The following is an 18077-nucleotide window of genomic DNA, read 5'->3' on the forward strand; positions in this document are numbered from 1 at the left end:
TAATATGAAGCATAAAGCACCATGTTCAAGTAGAGGGTACAGCGGGTTGCGGGAGAGTGGACCGCTGTAGATAGATGGGGGAAGGTGATGAAGATGTTGGTGAAGATGACGGATGTGTTGGTGTAGATTGCCGTCACACGATGATGGCCCCGGCGCCGTTCCGGCGCCACCGGGAGAGAGGGGGAGAGAGCCCCCCTCCTTCTTCTTCTTCCTTGACCTTCTCCCTAGATGGGAGAAGGGTTTCCCCTCTGGTCCATGGCTTCCATGGCATGGGAGGGGCGAGAGCCCCTCTGAGATTGGATATGTCTCTCTGTCTCTCTCTGTTTCTGCGTTCTAGATTCTGCCCTTTCACCGTTTCTTATATTCCCGGAGATCCGTAACTCCGATTGGGCTGAAATTTGGACATGATTTTTATCCGGATATTGGCTTTCTTGCGGCGAAAGAAGGGCGCCAACCGCTTTACGGAGTGGCCACGAGGGCCCAGGGCGTGCCTGACCCCCTGGGGCGCGCCCCTCACCCTCGTGGGCCCCTCGGGCATCGTCTCGCGTTGATTCCACTTCCCAAAATTCACATATATTCCAAAAAAATCTCCATCAGTTTTTATCCCGTTTGGACTCCGTTTGATATGGATTTTCTGCGAAACAAAAAACATGCAGCAAACAGGAACTGGCACTGGGCACTGGATCAATATGTTAGTCCCAAAAATAGTATAAAAAGTTGGCAAAAGTATGTAAAAGTTGTAGAATATTGGCATGGAACAATAAAAAATTATAGATACGATGGAGACGTATCAGCATCCCCAAGCTTAATTCCTGCTCGTCCTCAAGTAGGTAAATGATAAAAAAAGATAATTTTTGATGTGGAATGCTACCTAGCATAATCTTGATCACATAATCTAATCATGACACGAATATTAAGACACGAGTGATTGAAAGCAATAGTCTATCTTTTGACATTAAGACAACAATACTTCAAGCATACTAATAAAGCAATCATGTCTTTTCAAAATAACATGGCCAAAGAAAGTTATCCCTACAAAATCATATGGTCTGGCTATGCTCCATTTCACCACACAGAATATTCAAATCATGCACAACCCCGATGACAAGCCAAGAAATTGTTTCATACTTTTGACGTTCTCGAACCTTTTCAACTTTCACGCAATACATAAGCATGAGTCATGGACATAGCACTATAGGTGGAATAGAAGATGATGGTGGAGGTTGTGTGGAGAAGACGAAAAGGAGAAAGTCTCACATCGACGCGGCTAATCAACGGGCTATGGAGATGCCCATCAATTGATGTCAATGCGAGGAGTAGGGATTGCCATGCAAGAGATGCACTAGAGCTATAAGTGTATGAAAGCTCATACTGAAACTAAGTGGGTGTGCATCCAACTTGCTTGCTCATGAAGACTTAGGGCATCTGAGGAAGCCCATCGTTGGAATATACAAGCCAAGTTCTATAATGAAAATTCCCACTAGTATATGAAAGTGACAAAATAAGAGATTCTCTATCATGAAGATCATGGTGCTATTTTGAAGCACAAGTGTGGAAAAAGGATAGTAGCATTGTCCCTTGTTTTTTTGGGCCTTTCCTTTTTTTCGCCTTTCTCTTTTTTTGGCCTTTCTCTTTTTTTTTCACGGGACAATGCTCTAATAATGATGATCATCACACTTTTATTTACTTACAACTCAATATTACAACTCGATACTAGAACAAAGATATGACTCTATATGAATGCCTCCGGCGGTGTAGCGGAATGTGCAATGATCTAGCGTAGCAATGACATCAAAAAACGGACAAGCCATGAAAACATCATGCTAGCTATCTTACGATCATGCAAAGCAATATGACAATAAATGCTCAAGTCATGTATATGATGATGATGGAAGTTGCATGGCAATATATCTCGGAATGGCTATGGAAATGCCATAATAGGTAGGTATGGTGGCTGTTTTGAGGAAGATATAAGGAGGCTTATGTGTGATAGAGTGTATCATATCACGGGGTTTGGATGCACCGGCGAAGTTTGCACCAACTCTCGAGGTGAGAAAGGGCAATGCACGGTACCGAAGAGGCTAGCAATGATGGAAGGGTGAGAGTGCGTATAGTCCATGGACTCAACATTAGTCATAAAGAACTCACATACTTATTGCAAAAATCTATTAGTCATCGAAACAAAGTACTACGCGCATGCTCCTAGGTGGATAGATTGGTAGGAAAAGACCATCGCTCGTCCCCGACCGCCACTCATAAGGAAGACAATCAATAAATACCTCATGCTCCAACTTCGTTACATAACGGTTCACCATACATGCATGCTACGGGAATCACAAACTTCAACACAAGTATTTATACAATCCACAACTACCCACTAGCATGACTCTAATATCACCATCTTTATATCGCAAAACTATTGCAAGGAATCAAACATATCATATTCAGTGATCTACAAGTTTTATGTAGGATTTCATGACTAACCATGTGAATGACCAATTCATGTTATCTCTCTAAATAGATATAAGTGAAGCAAGAGAGTTTAATTCTTTCTACAAAAGATACGCCCACGCTCTAACAAATATAAGTGAAGCAAAAGAGCATTCTACAAATGGCGGTTTTCTATGTGAAGAGAAACAAGCAGTCCAAACTTCAAATGATATAAGTGAAGCACATGAAGCATTCTATAAAGCCATACTCAAAAGATATAAGTGAAGTGCAATGAGCATTCTATAAATAAACCAAGGAATATCTCATACCAGCATGGTGCATAAAATAAAAGTGAAAACTAAATGCAAAAGACGCTCCAAGATTTGCACATATCACATGAACGAAACGAAACCGAAAACATACCGATACTTGTTGAAGAAAGATGGGATGCCTTCCGGGGCATCCCCAAGCTTAGACGCTTGAGTCTCCTTGAATATTTACTTGGGGTGCCTTGGGCATCCCCAAGCTTGAGCTCTTGCCTCTCCTCCTTCTCCTCACATCGAGACCTCCTCGATCTTCGGACACTTCATCCACAATAAACTCAACAGAAAGCTCGGTAAGATCCGTTAGTATAATAAAGCAAATCACTACTCTAAGTACTGTTGCAAACCAATTCATATATTTTTTTGCATTGTAGCTACTGTAATATAACTTTTCCATGGCTTAATCCACTGATAGAAATCGATAGTTTCATCAAAACAAGCAAACTATGCATCAAAAACAGAATCTGTCTTAAACAGGACAGTCTGTAGTAATCTGAACATTCACCATACTTCTGGTACTCCAAAAATTCTGAAATAACTAGAAAAAAATAAACAATTTTTATAGAAAGATAGTTCAAAAAGTTTCAGAACTGTTTGACGTTCCAGTAAAAAATGTAAAATCACGCACTATAGCCAAAGTTTCTGTTTTGCACCGCACAAACCAACAAGCAATGTAAACATCCTAAAGGCAAATCTTGGCACATTTTTTTATAATACAATGGAATTGTACAAGGGGATAGTTATTTTTGTTGAAAAGTTTCTGTAAGCAAGGGTCACAAAGTTTTCATGGGCATGAACAAAGTTCAAGGCTAGCTCCCACTTTAACAATGCTCGTCTTTCTCACTTTCGCTTTTCTTTTTGAAAAGTTTTGGGTTCCCCTCTTTATTTTTTCGTTTTTAAACTATATAAAAGCACTTAACAGAAATAAATGACTCTCTAAAACTTCTGGGTTGTCTCCCTGGCAGCGTTTTCTTTAAAGCCATTAAGCTAGGCATATAGTGCTCAAGTAATGGATCCACCCAGATCCCAAGGTATATCAAAGCCAATTTTAATTAACAATGATTTGTGATTTAGTAGTGAGCACAAAGTAACATATATCATGCAACAACGAAGTCTAACTTTCTTCCTATGCATCGCCATGCCATAAAAGAACAATTCATGCACACATAGTGAAGACCAATGCATAGTATAAACAGTTTCTTGCCATTTTATCATATTGGAAACATAGAGAGGTGGAGATATAGTTCCTCTCTCATTATAATTGCAAGTAGGAGTAGCAAGCACATGCATATTATATCTATCAAAATCATCATGTGTAGTAGTGAAACGCAACCCATCAATATAATCCTTAATGAGTGCAAACTTCTCCGATATAGTGTAGTTTGGAGAATTCAAAAAGATAATAGGACTATCATGTGTGGGTGCAATAGCAACAATTTCATGTTTAACATAAGGAGAAATAGCAAGTTCATCTCCATAAGCATCATTCATATTGGCATCTTGGCCACAAGAATAGCAAGCATCAAGTTCGTCAAAGAGGGATATTTCAAACGAATCAACGGGATCATAAAAATCATCATAGCAATCATCCTTCGGTAAGCACGAAGGGAGATTAAATAATGTATGAGTTGGAGAGTTACTCTCATTAGAAGGTGGGCGCGGGTAGCTCATCCGATCTTCCTCCTTTTGTTCTTCGCTCTCCTCTTCATGTTTTTCATCTAATGAGCCCACAGTTTCATCAATTCCTTCTTTCATAGACTCCTGCAAAATATTAGTCTCTTCTTGGACAGTGGAGGAGTCCTCAATATATGGTTTAACATAGGCATTAGAAGCATAATTATCATAAAAATATTTAAGTATGGCAAAATTTTCAGATTTGTAAAGAGTAGCATCATACTTTCCAATCAAAGAAGCAATTTCATAAGCACCCTTAAAAGCAACAAATTCTTCAATTTGTTGAACATCATAGTAATTATAAACACCCTTAGCATACGAAGATACGATTCCATTATCACTAAACTCACATTGGTAGGGAAGGTGTTTCTTAGGGTCTTCAGAACAACAAGTAAAATCATATATTTCACATAAATTCCAAGCATAGCATTGCAAATGATGAATTTGATCCAGTAAAAGTTTCCCTTTTTGAGATAAGCGGTGCCGCACATAACAAGCATGCTCATCTAAAGATTTTCCCTCAACTAAGCTAGTTGGGGTTTCAGCACGAGCACATAGGGATCGAAGATGATCCAAGTAAAAAGCTTCAGGAGTGTGATAGATTTTGAGTGGTTCTTCAACCATTGGTGTAGTAGGTACAACTAATTTTTTTGGTATTTTGCGTTTCCTACCCATAACTAATGGTAGAAAACAAGAGCACACAATAAAAACTACTTAGTGATAAAGCAAACAAGCACACACAAGACTATTCACCCCACGCCATAACTCCCCGGCAACGGCGCCAGAAAAAGGTCTTGATAACCCACAAGTATAGGTGATCAATTGTAGCCTCTTTCGATAAGTAAGAGTGTCCAACCCAACGAGGAGCTAAAGGTAGAACAAATATTCCCTCAAGTTCTATCGACCACCGATACAACTCTACGCACGCTTAACGTTCGCTTTACCTAAAACAAGTATGAAACTAGAAGTACTTTGTAGGTGTTGTTGGATAGGTTTGCAAGATAATAAAGAGCGCGTAAATAAAAAGTAGGGGCTGTTTAGATAAAGAAGCAATAAAGTTAGTATAGCAAGTGTGGAAAAGTGGTGGTAGGAGTTGCGAAATTGTCCCTAAGCAATTGACTACATTACTAGACCGATAGCAAGTTTTATGTGGGAGAGGCCACTGCTAGCATGTCATCCCTGACTTGTAATTCTATGCACTTATGATTGGAACTATTAGCAAGCATCCGCAACTACTAATGTTCATTAAGGTAAAATCCAACCATAGCATGAAGATATATTGGTCCCCCTTCAATCCCATATACATCAATTTCTATGCTAGGTTGAAGCTTATGTCACTCTTGCCCTCCAATACATAGTGCTATCAACATACAACTAACCCTATGGTGCGATCCACGCGCGGGCTCATATGATGGGCACCAAAGGACAGCAACATAACCACAAGCAAATTAAACCAATCATAGCAATTCACCAATTACCGATAGGACAACGAAAATCTACTTAGACATCATAGGATGGCAACACATCATTGATAATAATATGAAGCATAAAGCACCATGTTCAAGTAGAGGGTACAGCGGGTTGTGGGAGAGTGGACCGTTGTAGATAGATGGGGGAAGGTAATGAAGATGTTGGTGAAGATGACGGAGGTGTTGGTGTAGATCGCCGTCACACGATGATGGCCCCGGCGGCGTTCCGGCGCCACCGGGAGAGAGGGGCAGAGAGCCCCCTCCTTCTTCTTCTTCCTTGACCTTCTCAATAGATGGGAGAAGGGTTTCCCCTCTGGTCCTTGGCTTCCATGGCATGGGAGGGGCGAGAGCCCCTCTGAGATTTGATCTGTCTCTCTGTCTCTCTCTGTTTCTGCATTCCAGATTCTGCCCTTTCACCGTTTCTTATATTCCCGGAGATCCGTCACTCCGATTGGGCTGAAATTTGGACACGATTTTTATCCGGATATTGGCTTTCTTGCAGCGAAAGAAGGGCACCAACCGCCTTACGGAGTGGCCACGAGGGCCCAGGGCGCGCCCCTCACCCTTGTGGGCCCGTCGGGCATCGTCTCGCGTTGATTCCACTTTCCAAAATTCACATATATTCCAAAAAAATCTCCGTCAGTTTTTATCCCGTTTGGACTCCGTTTGATATGGATCTTCTGTGAAGCAAAAAACATGCAACAAACAGGAACTGGCACTGGGCACTGGATCAATATGTTAGTCCCAAAAATTGTATAAAAAGTTGCCAAAAGTATGTAAAAGTTGTAGAATATTGGCATGGAACAATCAAAAATTATAGATACGACGGAGACGTATCACCCCCTTCCAAGTAGTAGGAGTAGGAGAGAAGGAAGGGGAAGAGAGATGTGACGCCCCCGATTTGACCGTACACTAATCATGCACGCAAATGTGTACGACCAAGATCAGGGACTCACGGGAAGATATCACAACACAACTCTAAAACATAAATAAGTCATACAAGCATCATAATACAAGCCAGGGGCCTCGAGGGCTCGAATACAAGTGCTCGATCATAGACGAGTCAGCGGAAGCAACAATATCTGAGTACAGACATAAGTTAAACAAGTTTTGCCTTAAGAAGGCTAGCACAAAAGTAGCAACGATCGAAGAGGCAAGGCCTCCTGCCTGGGACCTCCTAACTACTCCTGGTCGTCGTCAGCGGCCTGCATGTAGTAGTAGGCACCTCCAGTGCCGTGGGAGTCGTCGTCGACGGTGGCGTCTGGCTCCTGGACTCCAACATCTGGTTGCGACAACCAGATAGAAAGGAAAGGGGGAAAAAAGAGGGAGAGAAGCAACCGTGAGTACTCATCCAAAGTACTCGCAAGCAAGGAGCTACACTACATATGCATGGGTATATGTGTAAAGGGGCATATCAGTGGACTGAACTGCAGAATGCCAGAATTAAAAGGGGGATAGCTAGTCCTGTCGAAGACTACGCTTCTGGTCATCTCCATCTTGCAGCCTATAGAAGAGAATAGAGTGAAGTCCTCCAAGTAGCATCGCATAGCATAATCCTACCCGGCAATCCCCTCCTCGTCTCCCTGTTAGAGAGCGATCACCGGGTTGTATCTGGCACTTGGAAGGGTGTATTTTATTCAGTATCCAGTTCTAGTTGTCATAAGGTCAAGGTACAACTCCGGGTCGTCCTTTTACCGAGGGACACGGCTATTCGAATAGATAAACTTCCCTGCAGGGGTGCACCACATAACCCAACACGCTCGATCCCAATTGGCCGGACACACTTTCCTGGGTCATGCCCGGCCTCGTAAGATCAACATGTCGCAGCCCCACCTAGGCTCAACAGAGAGGTCAGCACGCCGGTCTAATCCTAAGCGCGCAGGGGTCTGGGCCCATCGCCCTAAGCACACCTGCACGTTGCGAACGCGGCCGCGAGCAGACCTAGCAACCCACACGATCACGGCGGTTACGTCAAAGCGGTCCAACACGGCGCGCGCCACTCAGTCGCTGACGTCAAAAGAGCTTCGGCTGATACCACGACGTCGGGATACCCATAACTACTCCCGCGTAGATGGCTAGTGCGTATAGACCAAATGGCCAGACTCAGATCAAATACCAAGATCTCGTTAAGCGTGTTAAGTATCCGCGAACGCCGACCAGGGCCAGGCCCACCTCTTACCTAGGCGGTCTCAACCTGCCCTGTCGCTCCGCCACAAAGATCCACTTGCGGGTACTCCTACGAGCCGACCCGACTTTAGTCATCACATGTGTCATGTATATAGTATATAAGTATATACCCGCGATCACCGCCCAGGTGATCACGGCCCGATAGTGTAGCACAGCAGACGGACAAGAATGTAGGGCCACTGATGGAAATCTAGCATCCTATACTAAGCAGTAGGGTAGCAGGTAAGGGAAACAACTGTAGCAACAATGACAGGCTATGCAACAGAATAGGATTAACCGAAAGCACTAACATGCTACACTACTCTAATGCAAGCAGTATAGAGGAGAGTAGGCGATATCTGGTGATCAAGGGGGGGGGGCTTGCCTGGTTGCTCTGGCAAGTAGGAGGGGTCGTCGACTCCGTAGTCGAACTGGGCAGCAGCAGTGTCGGTCTCGTAGTCTACCGGAGAGAAGAGGGGGAAGAAACAGTAAATACAATGCAAACACAAGCATGACTATGCGTGACATGACAGTGAGCGGTGCTAGGGGTGTCCTAACGCGACAGTAGGTGGTACCGGTGAAGGGGGGGAACATCCGGGAAAGTATTCCCGATGTTTTGCGTTTTCGGACAGAAGGACCGGAGGGGGAAAGTTGCGAGTTCGATAGGTTAGGGAGGTGTGGTGGACGCACGGACTGCGTATCCGGATTCGTCTCGTCGTTCTGAGCAACTTTCATATAGAAAACATTTTCATCCGAGTTACGGTTTAAAAGATATGAATTTTCAAAGTTTATTTGAATTTCTGGAATTATTTAATTAACAGAAAAAGGGATATGACGTCAGCATGACGTATGAGTGACGTCAGCGGTCAACAGTCCGGGTTGACTGGTCAAACTGACAAGGGGGACCCACCTGTCATAGACAGTGGGTTAACAGAGGATTAAACTAATTAGTTTTTAGTTAATTAACTACTCGGCCCACCTGTCAGTGAGAGATTAATTAAACTAATTATTTTTATTTATAAAACATTTTCTTTTTTAATTTTTGCGGCGGGGCCCGCATGTCAGTGACTGGGCCTGCCCAGTCAGCAGTTGACTGGGTCAACCCAGTCAACTGGGGCCCGTGGGGGCCACTGGCGGTGAGCCAGGGGGGGCCCGGCCGGCCACGTCGGCGGGGCACCGGAGAGGGGCTCCGGCGAGCTCCAACGCGGCGGCGATGCGCGGGTGTGCTTCGGGTTTCGCCCACAGTGGGTTTGCGGGGGCGGGGCTTGGCGTGTTCGACGCGGCTCGACGTCGCGCGTCCAACGGCGGTGGTCGGAGGGGCTGGAACGGCCGGAGACGAGCGCTATGAACTCGCCGGCGGCGAGGTGCTACGGGTGCCCGACGGAAGCTACGCTAGAGCGCGCGAACGGCCGAACTAACTACCTAGGCGGGTGCGGCTCGGTGCGGTCGGGCTAGCGGGCCAACGCCCGTGACCATTTGGTCACCGGAGACACGCCGGCGGCGAGCTCCGCGGCGTGGCGTTCGGGCGCACGCGGGGAAGCAGCTACGGAGCGCGAGCGAGCTAACGGAGAGGGGGAGGAGGTAGAGGAGCTCACCGCGCGGCGCAAGAAAGGCCCGTGGGTGGCTTAGTAGCAGCAGGTCGTCGCCGGGGAAGAAGGGGGTCGCCGGCGTCCGAGGTTGAAGGCGAGCTCGGGGAGGCCGTTGCGGTGGCTCCGAGCTTCGACGGAGAGGCGGAGGGGGTGTAGTCGAGGGCGGCGACGTCGTACGACACGGCGGGGTGGCGAGTGGGGCACGGTGGCCGCGAGCACGACGGGAACGGCGGCGAGCGCGTCGGGCGTGGGGAAGAGGGGGGGCGGCGCGGATCCGGGGAAGAGGCGCAGAGGCCGAGGGAGTGAGCGGGGTGAGTGGGAGAGAGGCCCGAGGGAGCGGGGGCCGCTGGCGCCCTTATCCTCTCGCGGGGTTCACCGCCGGCGAGGTGGTGCGGCGGCAGCGCGCCCCTGTTCCGACCGGGTCGGGGGAACAGGGAAGGGGCGAGGGAGGAGGTGGGCTGGGCCGGGGGCGCGGGGGTGCGGCCCAGTTTGGGCCGGGGGGGGGGGGGGTTCGGTGCAGATGGGCCACGGGTCCAGTGGGGGGGAAGGCCTGCTCCCCTTTCTTTTTTCTTTTCTCTGACTGTTTCTGTTTTCTTTTTATTTGTTTATTTCCTTTTCTGTTTTATTTCATTTAAAGTATTTAGGCATTTTATAAAAAGGAGTTTTCTCCACCATAATTACCAGTGTATTATTTAGCACCCACTGAACATTTTTGTTTGAATTTTTGAAAACTTTTATTTTTCACTTTAATTATATTTGAAGTTTGAGCTAGGAGTTTGAAAGGAAGGTGATTCAAATGTGATCAAGCCCTGTTTAGCAACATGATTAGCTTAATCACAGGGGGTTACTGTAGCATGATTCTCAGGGTGTTACAAGAGAAGAGAAGGAAGGAGGGGGCGCCGCCCCTCCCCCTAGTCCAATTCGGACTAGGCCTTGGGGGCGCGCGGCCTGCCCTAGGCAGCCCCTCTCTCTCTCCCCTAAAGCCCAATAAGGCCCATATACTCCCCGGGGGGTTCCGGTAACCTCCCCGGTACTCCGGTTAATGCCCGAACTCACCCGGAACCATTCCGATGTCCAAACATAGTCATCCAATATATCTATCTTTATGTCTTGACCATTTCGAGACTCCTCGTCATGTCCGTAATCATATCCGAGACTCCGAACAACCTTCGGTACATCAAAACACATAAACTCATAATACCGATCGTCACTGAACGTTAAGCGTGCGGACCCTACGGGTTCGAGAACTATGTAGACATGACCGAGGCACGTCTCCGGTCAATAACCAATAGCGGAACCTGGATGCTCATATTGGCTCCCACATATTCTACGAAGATCTTTATCGGTCAAACCGCATAACAACATGCGTTGTTCCCTTTCTCATCGGTATGTTACTTGCCCGAGATTCGATTGTCGGTATCTCAATACCTAGTTCAATCTCATTACCGGCAAGTCTCTTTACTCGTTCTGTAATGCATCATCCCACAACTAACTCGTTAGTCACATTGCTTGCAAGGCTTATTGTGATGTGCATTACCGAGAGGGCCCAGAGATACCTCTCCGACAATCGAAGTGACAAATCCTAATCTCGATCTATGCCAACTCAACATGTACAATCGGAGACACCTGTAGAGCACCTTTATAATCACCCAGTTACGTTGTGATGTTTGGTAGCACACAAAGTGTTCCTCCGGTATCCGGGAGTCGCATAATCTCATAGTCATAGGAACATGTATAAGTCATGAAGAAAGCAATAGCAATATACTAAACGATCAAGTGCTATGCTAACAGAATGGGTCAAGTCAATCACATCATTCTCTAAGGATGTGATCCCGTTAATCAAATGACAACTCATGTCTATAGCTAGGAAACTTAACCATCTTTGATTCAACGAGCTAGTCAAGTAGAGGCATACTAGTGACACTCTGTTTGTCTATGTATTCACACATGTACTAAGTTTCCGGTTAATACAATTCTAGCATGAATAATAAACATTTATCATGATATAAGGAAATATAAATAACAACTTTATTATTGCCTCTAGGGTATATTTTCTTCAATAGGTTTAGGGTCGAGTCGGCTTTTTCTCTCTAAATGTTCGAGACGTAATGAAAATCCGGCGTGTTTTCATGAATTTCATCCGGTTTATATGAAAATCTGCCATGTTTGCATGAGGTTCTTCCGTTTTGTTGAAAAATAGTTCAAAATGTATACGGCTATGGTTGGACGGCGGCCTTCAGCATCCGTGCCCGCGGACTGATCCCCTATCCGCAGATGGATGCGGGAGAAAATTTGCGGGTTGTCGTTGAAGATGCGTCAATGGTCTTGAACATGTGTACATGTACGTAGGTCTGGGTTTTGTATGCAGTACCTTTAGTATATGTCTTCCTCTGTATGTACATGTATCTTAGGAGACAAGATACCGGTCGCACCCCTTGTACCTATATATATGTGCCTAGTGCACGATCAATCAACTACCGATGCACCAAATCATTCTCTACATGTTATCTATCACAAGTCGATCCCCTACCGCTTCCGCCTAACCCTAGCCGCCGCCGCCTCGGGCCGCCGCCGCCGCTGCAATCTCCAGCCGCCGCCGCCCCACGCCGCCGCCGCTCCTCTGCGCCGCTCCCTCCTCCCTGTCGCGCCGCGCCCCACGCCGCAGCCGCCACCCCACGCTGCGCCGCTCCCTTCCCGCGCCGCCATGACTTCCTCCGGCTCCTCCTCCTACAACCCCTTCGCTGGGCCAGATCCCGCCGACATCCGCGACATTAACATCCACGGTCGTGTCCCCGTCGTACTCGATGCCACCGACTCCACGTACTTCGCGTGGAAGACGTACTTCTCGTTGCTCTTCCGTGAGAACAACCTCGTGGATCACGTTGACGGCGCCGTCGACTCCCGCGCCATGGTGCGCGACTCCGAGTGGACCGCGATCGACGCCATGCTCATCCGGTGGTTCTTCACCACCATCTCGAAGGACATGTTTCACACGGTCGTGAGCGATGGTGATGATGCCCGCACCGTGTGGGTCAAGCTCAACGGCCTCTTCACCGACAACAAGCTTCAACGCCGCGTTTTTTTGCAATAGGAATTTTTTGACTGTCATCAGGATGATCAGTCTATCGATGACTACTGCCGCCGCCTGAAGACCTTGGCAGATGAGCTCCGTGACATTGGCGCCAAGGTTGATGACGACCTCCTCCACAGCACGCTCACCGCCGGCCTCAATGAGGACTTCGGTAACGCCGCCTCCAACCTCTACCTCATACCGGAGCCCTCCTTTCCCAAGTTTGTACTTGCGGTTGGAGGAGCGCCAGATGAAGGGGGTCAAGAAGCGCGTGCAGCACCACGCCCTCGCCGCCGGCACCTCGCGTGGTGCCCCTCCACCGGCCGCCCTGCCCGCGCCTGCGCCCCGCCACCAGCCGGCGCTCCCCGTGCCTCCGGGGTTCTACCCCCTCCCGCCCGCGCCCCCCGCTGCCCACCACCAGCCGCAGCAGGGTGGCGGGCGCCGCAGCAACCGCCACGAGGGCGGGCGCAAACAGGCGCAAGGGGGGGCCCTCGTCAGCAGCAGCAGCAGGCCACCCCGCCCTGGACTTACGGCACCAACCCGTGGACGGGCGTCGTACACGCGTACTCGACGCCGGTTCCTCGGGCTCCCGCTCCGGGCATCCTTGGGCCTCGGCCGGTGAGCCACCAGGCGCTCTTCACCGTGCAGAACGCCGCCCCCTACAGCGGCTTCGGCGTTGCGCCCGCGCCGGCCTACGGAGGGTTTCTCCCTCCCCATGTGTCGCCGCCGTGGGACCCGACCCTCCTTGCTGCTCTGCACTCGGCTCCGTCACCGAGTAACTACGGTGGCGGAGGTGACTCATACATGGACTCAGGCGCCACTGCTCACATGAATGTTCATCCCGGTAACCTCACGTCCGCCACCCCCGTTCATACCCCCACTCGCATCACCGTTGGTAACAGTTCCTCTCTACCCATTACATATGTTGGTCATATGTCATTTCCTTCTACTTCTACTCACATTAACATGTCTAATATTCTTGTGTCTCCTGACTTAGTTATCAATCTTGTTTCTGTTCGTCGCCTTGCTCGTGAGAACCCTATCACTGTTGAATTTGACGCTATCGGCTTTTCTGTGAAGGACGCCCGTACACGGATGGTACTTCACCGATGTGATAGCCCGGACGAGCTTTACCCGATGCACCCCTCTGGCGCCACCACCACCCGTCCCACCACCCTCGCCGCCAGTGTCGATCTTTGGCACGCCCGCCTCGGTCATCCAAACTCCACAGTTATGCGTCAGATTCTTCAGAGTTTTTCTTTCTCATGTAATAAGGTTGACGACCACTCTTGTGAGGCCTGCCGTCTTGGCAAGCACGTTCGTCTCCCCTTTAGCGAGTCTACCAACATTTCCACTTTTCTGTTTCAGTTATTGCATAGTGATGTTTGGACGTTCCCGGTTGCGAGCAACACGGGTTATTGATACTATTTGGTGATATTGGATGATTTTTTCCATTATATGTGGACCTTCCCTCTCCGTCGCAAGTCCGACGCTCTCGCCACACTCACAGCCTTTTATTCATATGTCACCACACAGTTTGGTCGTCCTATTCTTACTTTGCAAACTGACAACGAAAAAGAGTTTGACAACGTCGCCGTCCGCAATCTCCTTGCGTCCCACGGCACTATCTTTCGGCTCACTTGCCCCTACACGTCACAGCAGAATGGTCGCGCCGAGCACCTCATTCGCACTCTTAATGACTGTGTCTGCACGTTGCTTTTCCACTCCTACGTGCCTCCTCGGTTCTGGTCAGACGTGCTCGCGACCGCCAGCCTCCTCATTAACATTTGCCCATGTCGTCCACGTTGGAACTACACTCCTCACCAGCTCCTCTTCGGTGCGGTTCTATCTTATAATGGTCTTCGCATTTTCGGGTGTCTCTGTTATCCTAGCACCGCGTCCACTACACCTCACAAACTCGCTCCCCGGTCGCTTCCTTGCATCTTCCTTGGTTATCTTCCCAACACCAAAGGTTACCGGTGCTATGATCCAGTGTCCCACCGCGTTTTCACCTCGCGGCATGTGTACTTTGATGAGTTGGTGTTCCCGTTTCAGCAGGTACCGTCACCCTCGGCGTCTCCCACGGCGCGGTTCGCCCCTGCCTCCACCTTTGGCAAACCGCCCAGCCGCGCACTGGGCTTGGCCGTGCCCGCGCTCCCGGTGCCGGCAGCCCCCGTCGCCGCGGGCCCCTCGGTCGCCCCCGTCGCAGCGGCCCCTGGCGCCTCCTCGGGCGCTCCCTCGGCTGCCCCCGGCACTACGGCCTCGCCGGCCGACCCCGACGCCCGGCCCCTTCGGCCGTTCCGGAGATCGGCTCGAGCTCATCCTCGCTGGTCCCCTCGCGGCTCCGCCGGCCACCGCCACACCTCTCATCGGTGTGGTCACTCGGGCTCGGACTGGGACGTTTCGTCCTAGCACGCGCTACACCTCCGACGAGTACGCGTGTGCCGCGTCCACCTCGGCCCCGTCCCCGCTCCCCACCTTCGTCCGCGCAGCCCTTCGGGATCCGAACTGGCTTGCTGCGATGCGTGAGGAGTTTGACGCCCTGCAGCGCAACCGTATGTGGCAGCTTGTCCCGTGGCCTCCCCGTGCCAAAGTCATCACTGGCAAGTGGGTCTTCCAGCACAAGACTTGCCCCGACGGTTCCCTTGAGCGCGACAAGGTGCGTTGGGTCATGCGTGGCTTTCGCCAGCGCGCCGGCGTGGACTTCACCGACACCTTCGCCCCGGTTGTCAAACCGGGCACGATTCGCGCTGTTCTCTAGCTTGTTGTTTCTCGCGCCTAGCCCGTTTACCAGCTCGACGTGTCCAATGCTTTACTGCATGGCCACCTCGACGAGCAGGTGTTCTGTCAGCAGCCTACTGGTTTCGTCGACACCGACCATCTGGACCACGTGTGCTTGCTCTCCCGTTCTCTCTACGGGTTGAAGCAGGTGCCTCGGGCCTGGTACCAGCGAACCGCGGCCTTCCTTCAGCAGCAGGGGTTCCTGTCCACACGGTCCGATGCTTCCCTGTTTGTTTATCACCAGGGCACCTCCACCGCGTACCTCCTCCTCTACGTCGACACGACATCATCCTGACTGCGTCCTCGCCAGCGTTGCTTCAGCAGATCACAGCTCACCTCGGCACCGAGTTCGCCCTCAAGGACTTGGGGGCTCTCCACTACTTCCTCGGCATCGAAGTTGTTCGTCGGGCCACTGGCTTCTTCCTGCATCAGCAGAAGTATGCCTACGAGCTTCTGGAGCGAGCCGGCATGCTTAACTGCAAGCCTGCTCCTACGCCTGTCGACACGAAGGCTAAGGTGTCCGCCGTCGAGGGTTCTCCGGCGTCTGACGCTCCCTTCTACTGCTCCATCGTCGGTGCTCTTTAGTACCTCACGCTGACGCGTCCGGACATTCAGTGCGCTGTCCAATAGGTGTGCCTTCACATGCATGCCCCTCGTGATACTCATTGGGCTCTGGTGAAACGTATTCTCTGATACATACGTGGCACCTCTCACCCTGACGGCATCACCTGACACCAGCCTTGTCGCCTACTCCGACGCTAACTGGGCTGGGTGTCCCGACACTCGACGCTCCACTTCCGGCTATTGCGTCTACCTCGGGCCCTCTTTGATTTCATGGTCGTCTAAACGACAACCCACGGTCTCACGATCGAGCGCCGAGGCTGAGTACAGGGTTGTGGCCAACGCCGTCGCGGAGTGCTCTTGGCTACGACAGCTACTTCAGGAGTTGCTATGTGAGGTTACCAATGCGACGCTTGTCTACCGTGACAACGTCTCCGCGGTGTACCTCGCTGCCAACCCTGTCCATCACCGACGGACAAAGCATATTGAGCTCGACATTCACTTCGTCAGGGAGCACGTCGCACTTGGTCGTGTTCGAGTTCTACATGTGCCCACCGATCAGCAGTTCGCCGATGTTATGACGAAGGGACTACCCACCTCGACATTCGAGGGTTTTCGGTCTAGTCTCTGCGTCACCGGCGACACTTCGACTGCGTGGGGGGGGGGGGGGGGGTGTTGAACATGTGTACATGTACGTAGGTCTGGGTTTCATATGCAGTACCTATAGTGTATGTCTCCCTCTATATGTACGTGTATCTTAGGAGACAAGATACCGGCCGCACCCCTGTACCTATATATATGTGCCTAGTGCACGATCAATCAATTATCGATGCACCAAATCATTCTCTACAAATGGGATTCTATTTCTTCTTGGGACCAGAGCCGCGACTTGTGCAGCGGCAGGAACTATACTTTCCACGCGAGCTTCAAACCTCCTTCCGTATGTTCCACACTAAAAACTTCACTACACACTGTTTTTCTTCTCCTCTGCGAGTGCGACACTTACTTGAACTTGAGCAGGACACATGGACATGGCACTGCACGAGGTCAAAGTGTCGACTCAGCTGAGTCTGGGGCCATAATGCGTAACGTGTCATTCGCTAATCCAGTTTTAGTAATCAGGATTATGCTAGATGGTTGGGTCGTCACAGGTTTTGGGCAGAGATAGATACCCAACCTGCAGGGACGTCCACCTCGGCCCCGTCCCTCTCTCCAAAGTTTTCATCAGTACTGCACTGAAAACTACCTAACCTGCAGGGAATGCACAGCCATTAATCCAGCCAGCATCACGTCGTTTTTAAGAAAAGATGTATGGATGCGATGCCAACTCCATGTGGTATACCATCAGCATGCATGCAAATCATCAAAAGGACAGGTACACGTGTAATGTGTCATCCAGATGGTGCTGCCGATTAAATGTGTGCCACAAGGCATGAGCCATGTCGACTGCACCTACTCGGCTTCAGAGTCACACTGCTGATCATCCATGGCATGCAACGCCACGAGGTGAGGTGCTTGCAGAAACTAATTTTGTATGGGTCTTAGATGAGGTTGTAGGTATATGTCAGTGCTAATTACATAGACATCGCCACGAATTAAAGCAGGACCTCTCCCTGACTTTGACTTGTCCAGGTGATCAAATAACCAGCACATATTCACTACTGTGCTGTGAACGCTAACCTGTATAAAGTCCACTGTAAGGTTAACTTGTGCAATGAAAATGCACATGCCGGTGCGGTGGTACCACAAGTACATACATGGCTTGTCTTGCAAATTTTTGTGGCTTGCTGTTACTTTGGACGAACACAAGAACTCCCCACATGATCACCTAGCTACTCCGCAAACTGGTCTACAAATTCAGGGTACATGATAACATTTAATCTCCAATCAACCCCCGGCACGGCCCTTGTTAGACTACCAGAAAAGAATCTTATGCTTAAATCCTAGGCAAAGCCAACCAAACCAAACCAGCCTAGACCTAGCTAGCTAGTAGTACTGGTACTGCATTCTACTA

Source organism: Aegilops tauschii, chromosome 4 (assembly GCF_002575655.3).
Source record: "Aegilops tauschii subsp. strangulata cultivar AL8/78 chromosome 4, Aet v6.0, whole genome shotgun sequence".
NCBI lineage: Eukaryota > Viridiplantae > Streptophyta > Magnoliopsida > Poales > Poaceae > Aegilops > Aegilops tauschii.